The 16,390-nt window shown below is 41.6% G+C and overlaps 1 long non-coding RNA gene across 1 annotated transcript in view; it reads right to left on the bottom strand.

The window, feature by feature from the left end:
• Positions 1–1,849: 1,849 nt before the first annotated feature.
• The window catches only part of LOC141416864 (uncharacterized), a 76,365-nt gene continuing 61,824 nt past the window's right edge, over positions 1,850–16,390 (bottom strand). Inside the window, exons 2-3 of the long non-coding RNA XR_012441437.1 lie at positions 8,906–9,002; positions 1,850–8,123 (exon numbers count right to left, since the gene is read on the bottom strand). This is a non-coding gene — a long non-coding RNA (uncharacterized lncRNA). The remainder of the gene's footprint in view (positions 8,124–8,905; positions 9,003–16,390) is intronic.

The following is a 16,390-nucleotide window of genomic DNA, read 5'->3' as shown; positions in this document are numbered from 1 at the left end:
TTAGTGTCAATTAAGCATAGTATCATATCATCTTCCTTTTCTATTTACATCCCTATTATTTCTTTCTCTTGACTTATCTTTCTGGCTAGTAATTCAAAGAGTGTATTGAATAAGAGTGGGGAAAGTAGGCACTTCCACCCCCCTCCCCCCGCCTTGTTTTACTCCTTACTTTAGAGGAAATGACTTCAGTTTTTCTCCCATTTAGTACAGTGTTGGCAATAGGTTTGCCTATATAGCTTTTATTGTGTTGAGGTACCTTCCTTCTATTCCTAGATTCTTCAGAGCTTTTATCAGGAAAGATGTCAAATTTTGTCAAAGGCATTTTCTGCATCTCTTGAAATAGTTATGTGGCTTTTATCCTTGATTCTGTTTATGTTCTGATTACATTTACTGATTCACATATGTTGAAACATTGTTGCATCATTGGAATGAATCCAACTAAATCATGCTATTGATCTCTTTAATCTGTTATTGAATTCAGTTTGCAAGTATTTCATAGAGAATTTTTGCATTTATGTTCATCAAGGAAATTGGTCTATTATTTTGTTTTTTTCATTGTGTCCTATTCCAGTTTTGGTATCAGGATGATACTGATTTCATAGAATGAGTTTGGTTGTGTTTCTTCCCTTTCTTTTTTTCTTTTTACTTGGTGGTAATTGGTTTTGAACCCAGAGCATCACACTTGCTAGGCAGGTGTTCTATCACTTAAGCTACACTTCCAGACCTTTTTGGTTGTTTACTTTGGAAATGGGGCCTCACTTTTCACCCAGGCTAGCATGGTCCACAATCCTCATATTACATTTCCCACCATAGCTGGGATGACAGGTGCATGCCACCACACCTATGGAGATGGGGCTCTCATAAACATTTTTTGCCTGAACAGACCTGAAACTGTGATTCTCCTAATTTCAGCCTGCCAAGTAGCTAGGATTATAGGCATGAGTCACAGTGCCTGGCTCCTTCCCTTCCTGTTTTATGGATTAGTTTGAGATGCACTGGTTTTAGTTTGTCCCTAAAGGTTTGATAGAATTTTGCAGTGAATCCCTCCAGTCTTCAGCTCTTCATTTTTGGGAGACTCTTTATTACTGCTTCTATCTCATTACTTGTTATAGATCTGTTTAAGTGGTTTATATCTTCTTGGTTCAATTTTGGTAGGTCATATGCATCTAGAAATTTATCCATCTCTGCTCCATTTTCCAGCTTATTAGAATATGCTTTTGAAGCATTCCCAAAAGATTATCTGAATGTCATGGTATCATGCTATTCACTTTTTCATACCTAATTTTATTAATTTGGATCTTCTTCCTCTTTTTTGGCTAGTTTGGTTAAGAGTTTATTAAGCTTGCTTATTTTTTCAAAGAATTAACCTTTTGTTTCATTGGCTCTGTATTTTTTTAGTCTCAACTGCATTAATTTGTCTCTGCTTTTTAATTTAGGTACTCATAGTTACAAACTTTATCTTAACACTGTCTTTGTGTATCCTAAAAGTTCTGTTAAGTTGTGTTTTCATTTTCATTTTATTCTAGGATTTAAAAAAATTTCTCGCATTATTTGATGACTCACTGGTCATTTAACAGTGTTTTGTTCAGTCTTCATGTATTTGGATATTTTCTTTAGATTCTTTTACTGTTGACTTTGTTTTATTTTTGTGGCCTGATAGAATACAGGGGCTATTTCAATTTTCTTATATTTGTTTAGACTTTTTTTGAGATAGGGTCTATCAGAACTATTTTTTTAAATTTTATTCATATGTATGTACAATGTTTGGGCATTTCTTCCCCACTCCCCGGGACCCCTCCCTTAACCACCCCACCCTCTTCCTCTCCCCCTAACCCCCTCGCTTCCAGGCAGAAACTATTTTGCCCTTATCTCTAATTTTGTTGAAGAGAGAGTATAAGCAATAATAGGAAGGAACAAGGGTTTTTGCTAGTGGAGATAAGGATAGCTATACAGGGAGTTGACTCGCAATGCTTTCCTGTATATGTGTGTTACCTTCTAAATTAATTCTTCTCAAACTAACCTTTTCTCTAGTTTCTGGTCCCCTTCTCCTATTGGCCTCTGTCGCTTTAAAGTATCTGCATTAGTTTCTCTGTGTTGAGGACAACAAATGCTATCTAGTTTTTTGGGTGTCTTACCTATCCTCATACCTCCCTTGTGTGCTCTCGCTTTATCCTGTGCTCAAAGTCCAACCCCCTTGTTATGTTTGCCCTTAATTTAATGTCTGCATATGAGGGAGAACATACGATTTTTGGTCTTTTGGGCCAGGCTAACCTCACTCAGAATGATGTTCTCCAATTCCATCCATTTACCAGCGAATGATAACATTTCGTTCTTCTTCATGGCTGCATAAAATTCCATTGTGTATAAATACCACATTTTCTTAATCCATTCATCAGTAGTCAGGCATCTTGGCTGTTTCCATAACTTGGCTATTATGAATAGAGCTGCAATAAACATGGGTGTGCAGGTGCCTCTGGAGTAACCTGTGTCATAGTCTTTTGGGTATATCCCCTAGAGTAGTATTGCTGGATCATATGGTAGATCAATGTTGAGATTTTTAAGAAGCCTCCAAATTTTTTTCCAGAGTGGTTGTACTAGTCTACATTCCCACCAGCAGTGTAATAGGGTTCCTTTTTCCCCGCATCCTCGCCAACACCTGTTGTTGGTGGTGTTGCTGATGATGGGTATTCTAACAGGGGTGAGGTGGAATCTTAGTGTGGTTTTAATTTGCATTTCCTTTATTGCTAGGGATGATGAGCATTTTTTCATGTGTTTTTTGGCCATTTGAATTTCTTCTTTTGAGAAAGTTCTGTTTAGTTCACTTGCCCATTTCTTTACTGGTTCATTAGTTTTGGGAGAATTTAGTTTTTTAAGTTCCCTATATATTCTGGTTATCAGTCCTTTGTCTGATGTGTAGCTGGCAAATATTTTCTCCCACTCTATGGGTGTTCTCTTCAGTTTAGAGACCATTTCTTTTGTTGAGCAGAAGCTTTTTAGTTTTATGAAGTCCTATTTATCTATGCTATCTCTGAGTTGCTGAGCTGCTTGTGTTTCATTGAGAAAGTTCTTACCTATACCTATACCTACTAATTCCAGAGTATTTCCTACTCTTTCCTGTATCAACTTTAGAGTTTGTGGTCTGATATTAAGATCCTTGATCCATTTTGAGTTAATATTGGTATAGGGTGATAAACATGGATCTAGTTTCAGGTTTTGCAGACTGCTAAGCAGTTTTCCCAGTTTTTGTTGAAGAGGCTGTCTATCCTCCATCGTATATTTTTAGACCCTTTGTCAAAGATAAGTTGGTTATAGTTGTGTGGCTTCATATCTGGGTCCTCTATTCTGTTCCACTGGTCTTCATGTCTGTTTTTGTGCCAGTACTGTGCTGTTTTTATTGTTATTGCTTTGTAATATAGTTTGAAGTCAGGTATTGTGATACCTCCAGCGTTGTTCTTTTTACTGATTATTGCCTTGGCTATTCATGGCCTCTTGTGTCTCCATACAAAATTTAATGGTAGATTTTTCAGTCTCTTTGATGAATGTCATTGGGATTTTGATGGGAATTGCATTAAACATGTAGATTACTTTTGGGAGTATAGACATTTTTACTATGTTGATTCTACCAATCCATGAGCATGGGAGATTTCTCCACTTTCTATAATCTTCCTCACTATCAGAACTACTTGCCCAGGTTGACTTCAAACCACGATCCTCCTGATCTCTGCCTCCTGAATAGCTAGGATTACAGATGTGAGCCACTGTGTCCAGCTGAGACTTCCTTTATATCCTAAAATATGACTTATTTTGGAAAAAGTACTATGGGCTGCTGAGATGTATATTGTGCAGCTCTTGGATGAAATACTCTGTAGATGTCTGTTAAGTCCATTTGGTCTATAGTGTTGTTTAATTCTGAAGTTTCTTTGTGTATTTTTTGGTCTGGATGAACTATCTATTGGTGAAAGTGAGGTGCTGAAGTCACCCACTATTATTATGTTGGTTTCTACCTGTGCTTCTAGGTCTAGTAGTGTTTGTTTTACGAAATTTGGTGCACTAATGTTTGGTGCATATATGTTTACAACTGTTACTGTTCTCTTTATTAATATGAAGTGACCTTCTTTGTCTCTTCTGGCTAACTTCCCTTAAATCTGTGTTTTGTTTTTTGGTTTTTTTCCACATATGAGTATCATCACTATTGCCTGCTTTCAGACTCTGTTTGGTTGGAAAATCAGTTTTCATTCTTTTAACATAAATAAATGTTTTTCTTTGTCAGTGAGCTGTGTTTCTTAGAGGCAACAAATGGTTAGGTCTTGTTTTTTAATCCAATTTACATGTCTATGTCTTTTGGTTGGAGAACTAAGACCATTAACAGTGTCATTATTGAAAGGTATGTAGTATTTCCTGACATTTTGTTGTTTTTGTGATGTTTGTCTTTTTCTAATTCTTATTTGCTTATCTACTCATGTAGTAGGTTATTCTTTCCCATATTTTTCTGGTTGTATTTAACTTCTTTTTATGGGTATGAGATTCCTTAAGTATCTTCTGCAGTACTAGCATAGCTGTCATGATTTCCTTTAGTTTTTGTTTATCATGGACGGTTTTCTTTCTCTTTAATTATGAAAGACAGCTTTGCTGGATACAATAATCTCTGTTGACAGTTATTTTATTTTAGGACTTGGAATATATCATTCCATGCCCTCCTTGTTTTTAGAGTTTCTCTTGAGAAATCTGCTGTTATCTGATGGGTTTGCCTTTTTATAGGATTTGTTATTACTCTCTTGCAGCTATTAATATTCTTTCTTTGTTCTATATATTTTAGCTATAATGTGTCTTGAGTAGTTTCTTTGTCAATCTTGTCTGTTTGATGTTCTGAAAGTATTATGTACCTGGATAAACCTCTCTTTCTCAAAACTGGGAAATTTTTCTGTGATTATTTTATTGATCATGTTAAATATACCTTTAGCCTACATCTTTTGTCCTTCTTCTGTACTCATGATTTGTAGGTTTGGTCTTTTAATAATGTTCCAGAGGTCTTGCATGTTTCATTGTACTCTTTAAGCATTTTTTCCTTGTCTTTAGCTGAGTGTTCTAATTCCTCTACTTCATCTTCAGTTGTGGTAGTATATTTGCAGCTTATTCCATTCTTTTACCAAGGTTTTCAACTGACTTTTATTTGGATTACTGAGATTTTCATTTCTAAAATTTCAATTTGATTTTTTTCAGGCTTTCTGTATCTTTATTGATTTCCTTTTTCATATCCTATAGTATCTTCCTTATTTCATTTAGTTGTTTATTTGAATGCCCTTTGAATTCATTTTTTTAGTTCTTTTTTTTTCAGTTTTATTGTTTTTGAGACAAAGGCTCCCTATGTGGCCCCAGGCTTGCCTTAAACTCATAATCCTCCTGCCTCAGTCTCCCAAGTGCTGGGATTACAGACATGTGCCACAAAGCCCAGATGAATATGCTTTTCAACAGCATCACCTTGCCTAGTGTTTACTTCCTGTATGTAGAGTCTATCATGGTTCACATAGATCTACTGCCTTCTCCTCAGGCACTGTGCTCACAACTGCGCCCCATCTCCACATTCCCCAGACCCTTTACTGCCCTCTATTCTTTGGCCTCCACTATGCTAGTCCTTCTAATGTTTCCAAGACAGCAGACGGCTTCAGGTGGGAACTCTCTTAACAGCTTTTCCTCTCCTCTAAGGTAATAAACATACTTCCTTTCTTTCTCTTTCCTTTGATCTTGTCCTTCCTCTCCTTATTATTTTGTTTCTCCACTTTTGAGTGTGACCTGTGTTGGACAAGTAGTGGACTGAATGAGAGAAGAAGGGGGGATCTAATATATACCTGACTGGTGGGGGGCCTTGGGACATTGGGATGGGCAGGTTTGTCTTAGTTTAGTAAGCACAGCCTGCATCAGAGCCAACTTAGGAGAACACAATGGTCAGATTCTTGCTGCTGAGAGTGGGGTGGGGGTGCTGTCACTCACTAAAGCCAGAGTGGCAGGCCACACAGAGCAGATAATGCTGTTGGCCAGTCTGTTTTCTATAGGGGCTTAAGTTTTTCTAGAGTTCTAGCTGTCTGATTAATGTCTCAGAGGGTGAAGGGGAGGAATCTTGAATTTCTGATTAACTCAGGATAACTTAAATAATCAAATCTTTAATTACCCTCAGGGTATATTACTCCCATAGAAGTCCTTTGGCCTAAGGAGTAGAACTCTCTCATATGTTTACATGGCTCTATATGAACCCATGAACTGGACTCTCTTGAGGTCCCCACAGTACTAATAAAGTCCAGTTGAGAAGGGTAATATGTGTTGCAGCAAAGTTCTTCTAGAGCTTGTAATACAGTAATTATGACCCAGTTCTGACAAACAAACAAATAAAAATAGACCCTGGTGACGATTTGGGCCAATGCATGTATATATTGAGACCATTTGCTTGTTTGGAGGCAGAAAATGATTGCTACAAAGACAGCGTTTGAAGCCCAAAGACATCTTGAGGAGGGCCTGCCACTCTGTAATAATGAGACACAAAACCCAAGACCATTGCTCAGGTCTTTACATTGACCCAAGAATCATAGCCCTTCACTTTCTATCTTCAACTTCCACACTTTGTCTCCTGGAACTGGACCCGCTGCAGCACTTGGTCCCCAGAAGGAATGAACAGAGGATAAGTCAAAGGATGCTCCTTTCTCTCAGACTGGTTGGGGGGTTTCCACTCAGCACTGTTGCACACTCAGGTCCTAACATACCTGGACCAAAGAGCCAATAGGTAGACTTCTAACTTCCTAGTCAGAACCAATAGTTTTTAAGGATCTGCTGTATTTGTTGTTTTTGCACATTTGTCTTTATGCATTTATATCCTGCTTTACATGCTACTTCTTGTCCCCTTGGTTCCTACACTTGAACTTCTCTCTTATGGTTTCATAACCACTGCTTGAATCCTGACGCCACTCACTATCCCCTGCCATATCACATAAACAGTTTGTCTGGTCCAGCTCAGCCTACCTTAGTCACTGTGCCTACTGGGAGTGACCAATGGAGGATGGATGGGATTCATCCATTGCCAACCTTCCAAGCACTGTACTCTCCCCCAAACCTGCACCTCATCCTATAGTCTTTCTCTTTTTCAGAAACTCCTTTTCCTTCCATCCCTGATTTTGGTTAATTTGTTTTCTGATTAATAAAATATTGACATAGTGTTGCACTATGTCCTTAAAGTCTATTGACTCTATCTCTTCCCTTCTGTCTTCATGCTAATGCCTTAGTTCAGGCTTATAAATCTTCCTAGACTGTTGCTTTTTTCCTGGTCTCTAACTTTGGTCTTATTTCATCCCTCCCTTAGTGCACCTTTCCCAGTGCACCTGCAAAGTATACGAAGTGTAAACGTGACTCTATTTCTCAACTTAAACTATTTCAATGGATCCCCAGTTGCTGTAGAATGCAGGTGAAAAAAAAAATCCTTAGCATGGTAGAGCTCTTTCATGTTCTATAGTGGCTTGTTCCCTAGTCTCATTCTTTCCATTCTCTACCACTTTCTGTAGACTGTGCCTCAAACCTGCTGGGCTCTTTGCTGTGGTTTAATATCGTTTGGCACCTACAAAACCTCACACTGAGGTTTGGTCCCCAGTGTGTCAGTGCTGAGAGGTGTTAGGACCTTTGAGAGATAATTGGGTCATGAAGCTCCAACTTCATTAATGCATTAGTGTCTTTCTCAAGAGACTAAGTTAGATCTCTCAAGACTGGATTAGGTCTCTTAGGGTTATATCAGGCCTCATGGGGCAGATTATTATAAAGCCAGGTTACCCCTAGTGGTTTGGCTCTTCTGCACATGTCTCCAGGCCACTCTCATGGACTCCTACAGCGGTGCCATCCTCCATGAGCTGACACAGCATGAAGAGCTCACCAAAAGCTGAGAAGGTGATGATGTCATGCTTTTGAACCTCCAGAAATTTGAGCAAGTAAACCTCCCTTCTTTATATAGTTCCCATCCTCAGGCATTTAGTTCTTTAAAACATAAATCCAGTATCAACATCAAACTGGCATCACACAGGTCTTGATGGGAAGGGAGCCTCAGTGATTTTTTTTTTCATTTTCCATGAATCATATCTTCTTTGAGTTTTCTTGGAACAATATAATTAAAAAAAAAAAAAAAACAAGATGACTTTGTCACCTTCTCTGTGAAACTTTACCACCTTTCCTCTCAAGAAAATAATTATGCCCTCTGCTAGCCTCTGGAGGCACTTGTTCACATACTACTTTCATAAGTGATTATAGAAAACCCTGTTTTGTTTCTTGTCTCTTCCTGGGTAAAGCATAAGCAATTGAAGGATAGGAACTGTGGCTCATCTGATTTGGTGCTCAACACCCAGCACAGTGTGTGGTACACAGGAAGTGCCCAATAAATGTTAATGGCATGGCACTGAATTGCCCAAGGTCACTTAAGTCATTAGTGGCAGTGTCTAGATTAAAACCCAGGTTGTTTGATCCACATTGCAACGTGTTCCCATCTCAATGTACATACATGGCCAACTGTTGTTACCCAATGCTATTCGGCCAGGCAGCATGTGTGGAGGAAGAAGTACTTTCCTCCACTGCTGATGGGAGAATTGCTCTGGTTGTCTACTCAGACTGTATGAGGTGACAATGTGGGGAACACTGGTGAAAGGAGAAGTAGCCTATAGCGGAAAGGGATTGTTATTGACATATAAGTCATGACTATCTTTAACAGTGGATTATAAATTATCCTTTGTTGTGCCAAAACTATTGAAAAAGGACTCCCTCTTTACTCTGACCCTCGAGGCCATTTGGTAATGAAGGATGTTCCTGCATGGTTAGAGAGACAGCATCTTTCTGGGGTGGTGTATTCTCTTTGTTGGTGAATACACCAGAAAGAATTTCTTACCTTTGCAAATGATCCTTTAGTCAACTTCCCAGGTGGGCGTGAGTCCCAGAGAAGGACATCTAAGCAGCAGAGCCATACAAAGCCCTCCTCAGAGTCCCTGATAAGAGAAGATACACACTATTAAAACAACAGTGGGATGCTCTCTGCAGGGGACATTCTGAGAGAGAAGGAGGTTGTAGAAATTAAAATTTATATGGTGGGAATAGAAAGAAAATGAGAAGACAAATTCTGAGGATTCAAAATCCAAACAACAGGAGGTCCAAAAAGAAAGAACAGAGCAAATGGAAAGAGGAATTACTACTGAATGAATTCAGTCCCAGTGACTCTTTGACTTGTGTTTCCTGATGGTGAAGGTTCACTGAGTGCCTGTCACAGCAGTGGAAGGCAGAGTTACACCAGGTGCATTGCCACTGAGGTTTCAGGATGTGGGGAGGGAGAGAGAGAGAGAGATCAAATTATTAAGTATTAAAAGTTCAGATTATTAAGTGGTAAAATGACTTTGGATTTCACAGTAGCAACCCAGCAAGTTAAAATATGATTTCGAAGCAATAACTTCAAAATTCTGAGGGAAAATTATTTCCAGCCTAAAATTCTATATCCAACCCAACTCTCTAGGAGAAAATAATGGATTTTCATTCGTGGTCTTAAAGACTTTACTCTCAAGTACTCTTCTCAGAAGTTCCTGGGGGATCAACTCCACAAAAATAAGGAAGAAAACAAACAAAACAACATTACACAACACACACACACACACACACAGGGGCAGGCATGGAAGACAGCAGATCTGACATAAGAAACGGTAGAAATCTCCAGACTGATGGTGAGGGGTGTTACCCTTCAATAGCCTGAGGAGGTGCCAGTCAGGTTGAAGGTCATAGGGCAGTGAGAATCATTTCCTTTTTTTTTTTTTTTTTTATTCATATGTGCATACAATGTTTGGGTCATTTCTCCCCCCTCCCCCCACCCCCTCCCTTACCACCCACTGTGCCCCCTCCCTCTCCCCCCCACCCCCTCAATACCCAGCACAAGCTATTTTACCCTTATCTCTAATTTTGTTGAAGAGAGAGTATAAGCAATAATAGGAAGGAACAAGGGTTTTTGCTGGTTGAGATAAGGATAGCTATACAGGGAGTTGACTCACATTAATTTCCTGTGCATGTGTGTTACCTTCTAGGTTAATTCTTCTTGATCTCACCTTTTCTCTAGTTGCTGGTCCCCTTCTCCTATTGGCCTCAGTTGCTTTTAAGGTATCTGCTTTAGTTTCTCTGCGTTGAGGGCAACAAATGCTATCTAGTTTTTTAGGTGTCTTATCTATCCTCATATCTCCCTTTTGTGCTCTCACTTTATCATGTGCTCAAAGTCCAATCCCCTTGTTGTGTTTGCCCTTGATCTAATGTCCGCATATGAGGAAGAACATACGATTTTTGGTCTTTTGGGCCAGGCTTATCTCACTCAGAATGATGTTCTCCAGTTCCATCCATTTATCAGCGAATGATAACATTTCGTTCTTCTTCATGAGAGAATCATTTCCTTAAGAGAGTTCAACATGTTGTGAGCAGAACAAACTGGGGATCGTTTAGAGTTGAATTAGTGATAAGTATTAGGAAACTAAGCAAACAAAAAGAAGATAGTTGGGCCTGAGGCTTAGCAGGCTTCTATCCTCAAAATCCCCCCAAAACATCATCATCATCAAAAAAGTCATAATATGAATATTGATATAGCCAAATAATAATTGTGTTGGGAAGATGTGGGGGCTTGCAAGTGTGACTTTTAGAGGATGGGTGATGGTGGTGCGAAAGAACTAATGCCATTTTTCATGGTGGGATGTCAACAGGTAATTAACCACACCAATCAAGAAGCAGCAATAGAAGCAGATAGCTTAGACATATGGGGGGACATGCCACATGAGTCAGCACCGAGACTCAACTCTATTGTTCTGGAAAATGAAGAATAAGAGGCAAGATGTCACTGTTTGGCTCGGTCTGGTTTTAAACAAGGCTTGCAGTGGCTGGGGTAGGGTTGCTCAGTGGTAAAACATGCACTTAGCATACTGCAGGCCTTGGCTTCCATCCCCAACCCCTCAACAAAAACAAATAAATATATAAATTAATATGCCTTATAGAACGGTCTCCTTCAGGCCTCCTGCTGTACCTGGGAATCACCTGGGAATCTTCAGAAATGGCAGGACTGGCCACACCCCCAACAGGGTCTTACTCCATTACTGCTCTGGGGTGAAGTCTAAGCTGTGGGATTTTAAAACATTTTCCAGATCAGTCTAAATGCTGGCCATCTTTGAGAACAGCTATGAGAGAAATGAAAACTAACTTTAAAAGATATTCTATAGACAGGGCACATAAGATAGTTCTGGGTACCCTGTTCTTAGATATTAAAACTCCCAGACGAAGTGGAAAAGAGTTTCAGAATAGAGTGGCCTGACATATGCAACACAGGCCTCCCTCAAAACCTCCAGAACTTGCTTGTTTTTGGTGGTTCTGGGGCCTTATGCTTGCTAGGTAGGTGCTCTACCACTTGAGACACTCGGCCAGAATTTGACTCTTATTCACCAAAAAACCCATGGCTTCTGTCCATTTGAAATTCCTTCAGTGGAAAAGAACCTCTCATTTGGGGTTATGGCTAACAGGGAGATGCAGAAGACTAAGTTTACACAGGAGTGTGAATGATATGTATCTGATCCTCCCTTAGAAGGGTCAAAGGGCAGAGGTCATGAGACTAGTGAGAGCCTGAGATGGGGAGCAAGGGAGGAGCCCTGAGCCATGGGAGGGTGAGGGGAGGATGGTTGAAACAAAGATGTCAGACTCCAACTCCTTTTCATCTAATTCCAGACAAAGCCTCTCCCTCCATTCATTCTCTTAAGAAACCCATTAAAAGTCAAACATAGCGGAGCAGACCTGTAGTCCCAGTGCTCAGGAGGGCTAACACAGGAGGATCAAGAGTTCAAGTCCAGCCTGGGCTACTAAAACTCTGTCTCAAATAAGACAAAAGAAAGAAAAAGAAAGGGAACAACCTTATTAAAAAGTCAATTTTGAGTGTGCACATTTACTCTTAAGGCAGAGTCTCTGTCCCTTGCTCTCCTGGTCTGTGGGTCGAGAAGAGCTGTGTTCCACACCCTGAAGGACAGTTATTGCTGTCTCTTTGACTTACCTTAGAAGAACTGCATTATTATTCTGCAGTCCTCACTATCTCCCCCAACACATCTATGTGTATCCTTCCTTGCTGTGCCTCACGCAGGTTTCTTTTTCCTTTTTTATTAGCCTCCCCTGGACAAAGCAGACTCCCTGTCATTCTCCATGGATTATATTGTTAGCCCCTTTGATTTGCTGCTGTTTGAACCAGACACTGTCTGTCTTGTAGCATTTAATCCTCTGAAAGGTTGAAGGGTGAAATTTGTGTGAATGAAGGCTCTTTATAAGAAGGCAAAGTTATATGACTCTTCATGCCCATCTCCAGCAAATTCCCCCATCTCCACTCCCACCCCCACTAAGAGATCAATGAATTGAGAAGGACATTCTGGTGGCTCGAAGCTGACTGTCTCCTGGGAAATGGCAGCATGTTCCACTGATCCGTGGTTTTCTGCAGGCTCAATTGCTGGTCTCTTCTCTTTGCACTGAGCCATCTCCACTCTATCCTGCATCATAAATCTGGGGAAGCCTAAATCCTCCCCTCATAAACATGGCACCCTTCTTCATGGCTGTAAATGCCTAGAAAGGAACAGAGTAACCTCTGTGAATCATTTGTGCATCTTGAACAGTTTTTTCTCATCTGCATTTATTTATTTTTCAAATACAATGAGGATGGGATTGGCAAAGTCGCCATTCAAATAATCCAGTTAGCATTTTCAAATAATCCAGTTAGTTAGCATTTTCAAATAATGCAGTTAGCATTTTTAAAGTTCAACATGAAAGTAAACTCTGAAAAAAGAATCTCCTTCAGAGGAACAAACCAGAGATATTCACACCAGCTTGTCTGCCATGGAAATGAAACCCTCGAATTGACGGGAGAAAATTGTCTTTATTGACTTCAATACGTGCCACAATCAAAAGTTCTATTTTGAGCTGGGGATGTGTCTCAGTTGTATGGCACATGTGTCAGCCCTGGCCTCATCCCCTGTACTGCAAAAACACCTCAAAAGCAAGCAAGCAAGTTTACATCGCACCTTCTGAAACCTAAGACAGTACACTATTTAGACATGAGAGTACACTAAGTAACCAACATCAGAGAAAAAAAAGATATTTTTATACAAGCAAATCTAAAAAAACAGAACTAGAAACAATGCCCAGCGCAGAGAAAACATTCAATAAACATTTTTTGTTGGCATGTTATTTTAGTAGGAAAATATTGAATGAAGGCTGTACCCACTGTAGATAGCCACAGGATCTGGGGATTCATGGCTCCCAGTTTGCTTGGGGGAGAGAAGACAAGGTCAAAAAAAAAGAAAGAAAGAAATGATCCAGGTTTTTTTGGTGGGAGGAATGAGGATGGGAGAGTGGAGAGAAGCTAGGGTGTTTCCTGAAGGGAGAACTTCATGGAAGGCATTTACTGGATGAACCTAAGGGTAGGGCTTTTCCATGCAGAGAGAGTGGAACTTGCACATCATGAAGACGTAAGAAGAGTCAGAAAATGGTGTCAGAGAGGGCATACTTCAGGGAAGGTGACTGAGATGAAACTGGAAGGTTAAGCGGGAGTCAGACTTGGAAATTCTACTTAAGGAGTTTGAACTGTCGTGGTGGGGCTGCGGAAGGGTTTCAATGGAGGGTGTGTTTGGCTGTGTATTGCTGTGTGGGGCCTGTGTGAAATGAACACTGACATTAAGGCTATCTGGAGATTAAGGGTCAATTGAGGAAAGGATAAGAGATTAGATGAACAGGTTGAATAACAGAATCATGATCCAAAGGAGCCAATCATCTATGGACTAGACAGATGGTGAAGATAAAGAAGGAAGAAGTTAAGGAAGGTGGTGTCTTAGGAAGGGAGGGATCTGGGGTTGATGGGGGGGGGAACCGTGGAAACCGCTGAATGCTAACTGTGTCCTTGATCAAAGTGCACTTAGCATGCAGCTAGCTCTGCAGATGACCCTCGGGCGTACTAAAGGATGGGGCCAACGCACTGCTCATTTGTGTCTAGGGCACAAAAGGGTAGCAGGGCTGAAGTGACAGCGCACATCACAAGCTCACTAAACAAGGGTGACTCTAGGTAAGAAGCAGGCTTGACATTGGAGCCTGAGCAGTGTGTAACCTGGACAAAGGCGGTTGTGTCTGTTCCTCTGACCAGACGGTGGCCTGCATCCTGCTTAGTCATCACTCTGTTAGGATAGCAGCTCTGTGCGCTCCTGAAAATGTCTGTGTTTGCCTTGCTATCAAAGCCCAGGCAGAGGAAAAGAGCACTGAGCAAACCTGGAAGAAATGGGCTCCAGTAGCCACCAAACGAGTCCTTACTGCTGTGTGGCCAGGAGCAAACTGCTTGAACCCTCTGAGTTCAAGTTGATAATATTTTAAAAGAAGTCCGTGAAATCTGCCCCCAGCTCCCTCTGGTGGCTCTGGCAAGGATGGGGAGGGACGAACTAGCCTGAGTCGGTGGGAAGCCCAGCGTGGCAAGGAAGGAGAGAGCTCATGTCATTATGTGTAAAAGGTGCACGTGATCCTTTGACTGTTAAACAGAACGGGCAAGGAGCACTCCTGGGGCCTAGGGAAGGATCTACAGTCCTGAGTTGGATGATGACTAAATGAGCGTATATATTTGTCAAAATTCCTTGAGCGATATGCCTAAGGTTTGTGCATTTACTCTAGGTAAATTATATCACAGAAGAAGCGCAAAGAGTGGTCAGGTGTGTTTGCAGCAGGAAAGGCCAGGGGGAAATGTTGCTCAGCAGAGCCAAGCCTGAGGCCAAGGGGTCCTTCTCACATCCTCAGCAGACACCAGCCTAGTTCTTTCCAGTTCCTTAGATCCTGCTGATTTCAGTGCATTGTGGAACGTTTTTGGCTTTCAGAAACAAACAGGAAGACCTGAGCCGAGGGGCAGAGAAGACTCAGAACCAGGACTGAAGTAATGAAAAACGAAGCCCTAAGTGAGTCAGTGGAAGAGCACATTTCCTGGATGCCTCTGGCAGGGGGGGGCCTGAGAATCTGGAAGTAGTTCTCCATGAACTGGGTACCAGAGCACTGACTGAGTGATGAGTCCTGAGATGCTTCTGTGGCCAGGTATTGTGTACTGTGGTGCTAAGTGTCCCAGGCCTGGTGCCCAGTGCTCTGTGGACCTCATGGACTTCCATTTGACAGTGGATGCCATTTCCGGCCAGCTGCCTGACCAGTGTTATCCCTTCAGTGGGTTCTGTCAAAGTGGCTGCCTAGCTGTGTCTTAGCGACCTCAGCTGCCCACAGAAAAACACATCTTTTCCTTCAAGGCCACGTGACATGGTAGAACAGAACACAGGACAAACACTCCAACCCCCTCCCTGAGGGGGCGTTAGACTTGTCCCTGGCCCAGGCAGGAAGCTTGGAACCTGAGCAGCTACCCTCCCTGCAGAGAACCCCGGGGGCAGAGAGTCGCCCACGGTCATCTCTCATCTGCAGAGGCCAGAACCCTGTGGATCTGGCTCTGTCCAGAAGACAGGAACTCCAGAAAATGATCCTACTGCTGTTTCTCCTGAGAGCCACTGAAGGGGTCATCTTAAATTCTCCTTTATGGCTGCTATAATTAAGATAATAACTCAAAAGTTTTAGAAAAACAGCCAACATGAAGAGACAAGGCCCTCAGCCATCCAAGTGTTCACAGTCCCTTCCCACAGGTCCTAAAAAGAGGACTTTCAGATGAAGCAATAGGAGAAACACTGTGGGTGAATGAGTGGGGTGGGGGGGTTGTGCAGATGACGGGGCTTGAATTCCAAAGTGGCAGAAAGCCAGCTCATGGCCCCACCAGGAGCGTCACATTTGGCATTCCAAGCCTTCCCTCTGAACCCTCCAACAAACAGAGTAACAACTCCCCTGTAAATTAGCTCAGATGTATTGACTCTCCCTTTCTCCTACCAGGAGCTCTCAGAGTCTAGGGACTTCTTCTGGGTCATAGCAGGTCCCTGCCTTTCTCTAACAGGTTAAAGGGCTTAGCTCTTCTTTTATTACCAGAATGTGAATCCCGTAATCACTTTGCTCCGCTGTTGAGTTGGCTGACCTCCTGGAATGATGGTTTTCATCAGAGAAGCACCTCGAGCTGCAATGGTATTCAGAATGAGGTGATACCAAACCAAGGGGAAGGAATTGTTCAGAGACAGCTTGCTGATAGAAAGTCATCTGAGGGAATCCTGGGTAAGCTCCCAGTTCCCCATCCAGAGAACCCCTAATAGTGCAGACTGTGGGCTGGTCACAGTGGCATTAGTGTAATCTTGCCTGCTTCCCTTCCGCTATAGCTTCAATTGGTTCCAATTCTCCATCTCAACCAATAGCTCAGCTGCTTCACACACAGGCACATGCAGGC

This window comes from Castor canadensis, chromosome 14, assembly GCF_047511655.1.
Source record: "Castor canadensis chromosome 14, mCasCan1.hap1v2, whole genome shotgun sequence".
NCBI lineage: Eukaryota > Metazoa > Chordata > Mammalia > Rodentia > Castoridae > Castor > Castor canadensis.
Note: the sequence above shows the minus strand (reverse complement) of the source record. Positions and strands in the feature narration are given on the sequence as shown.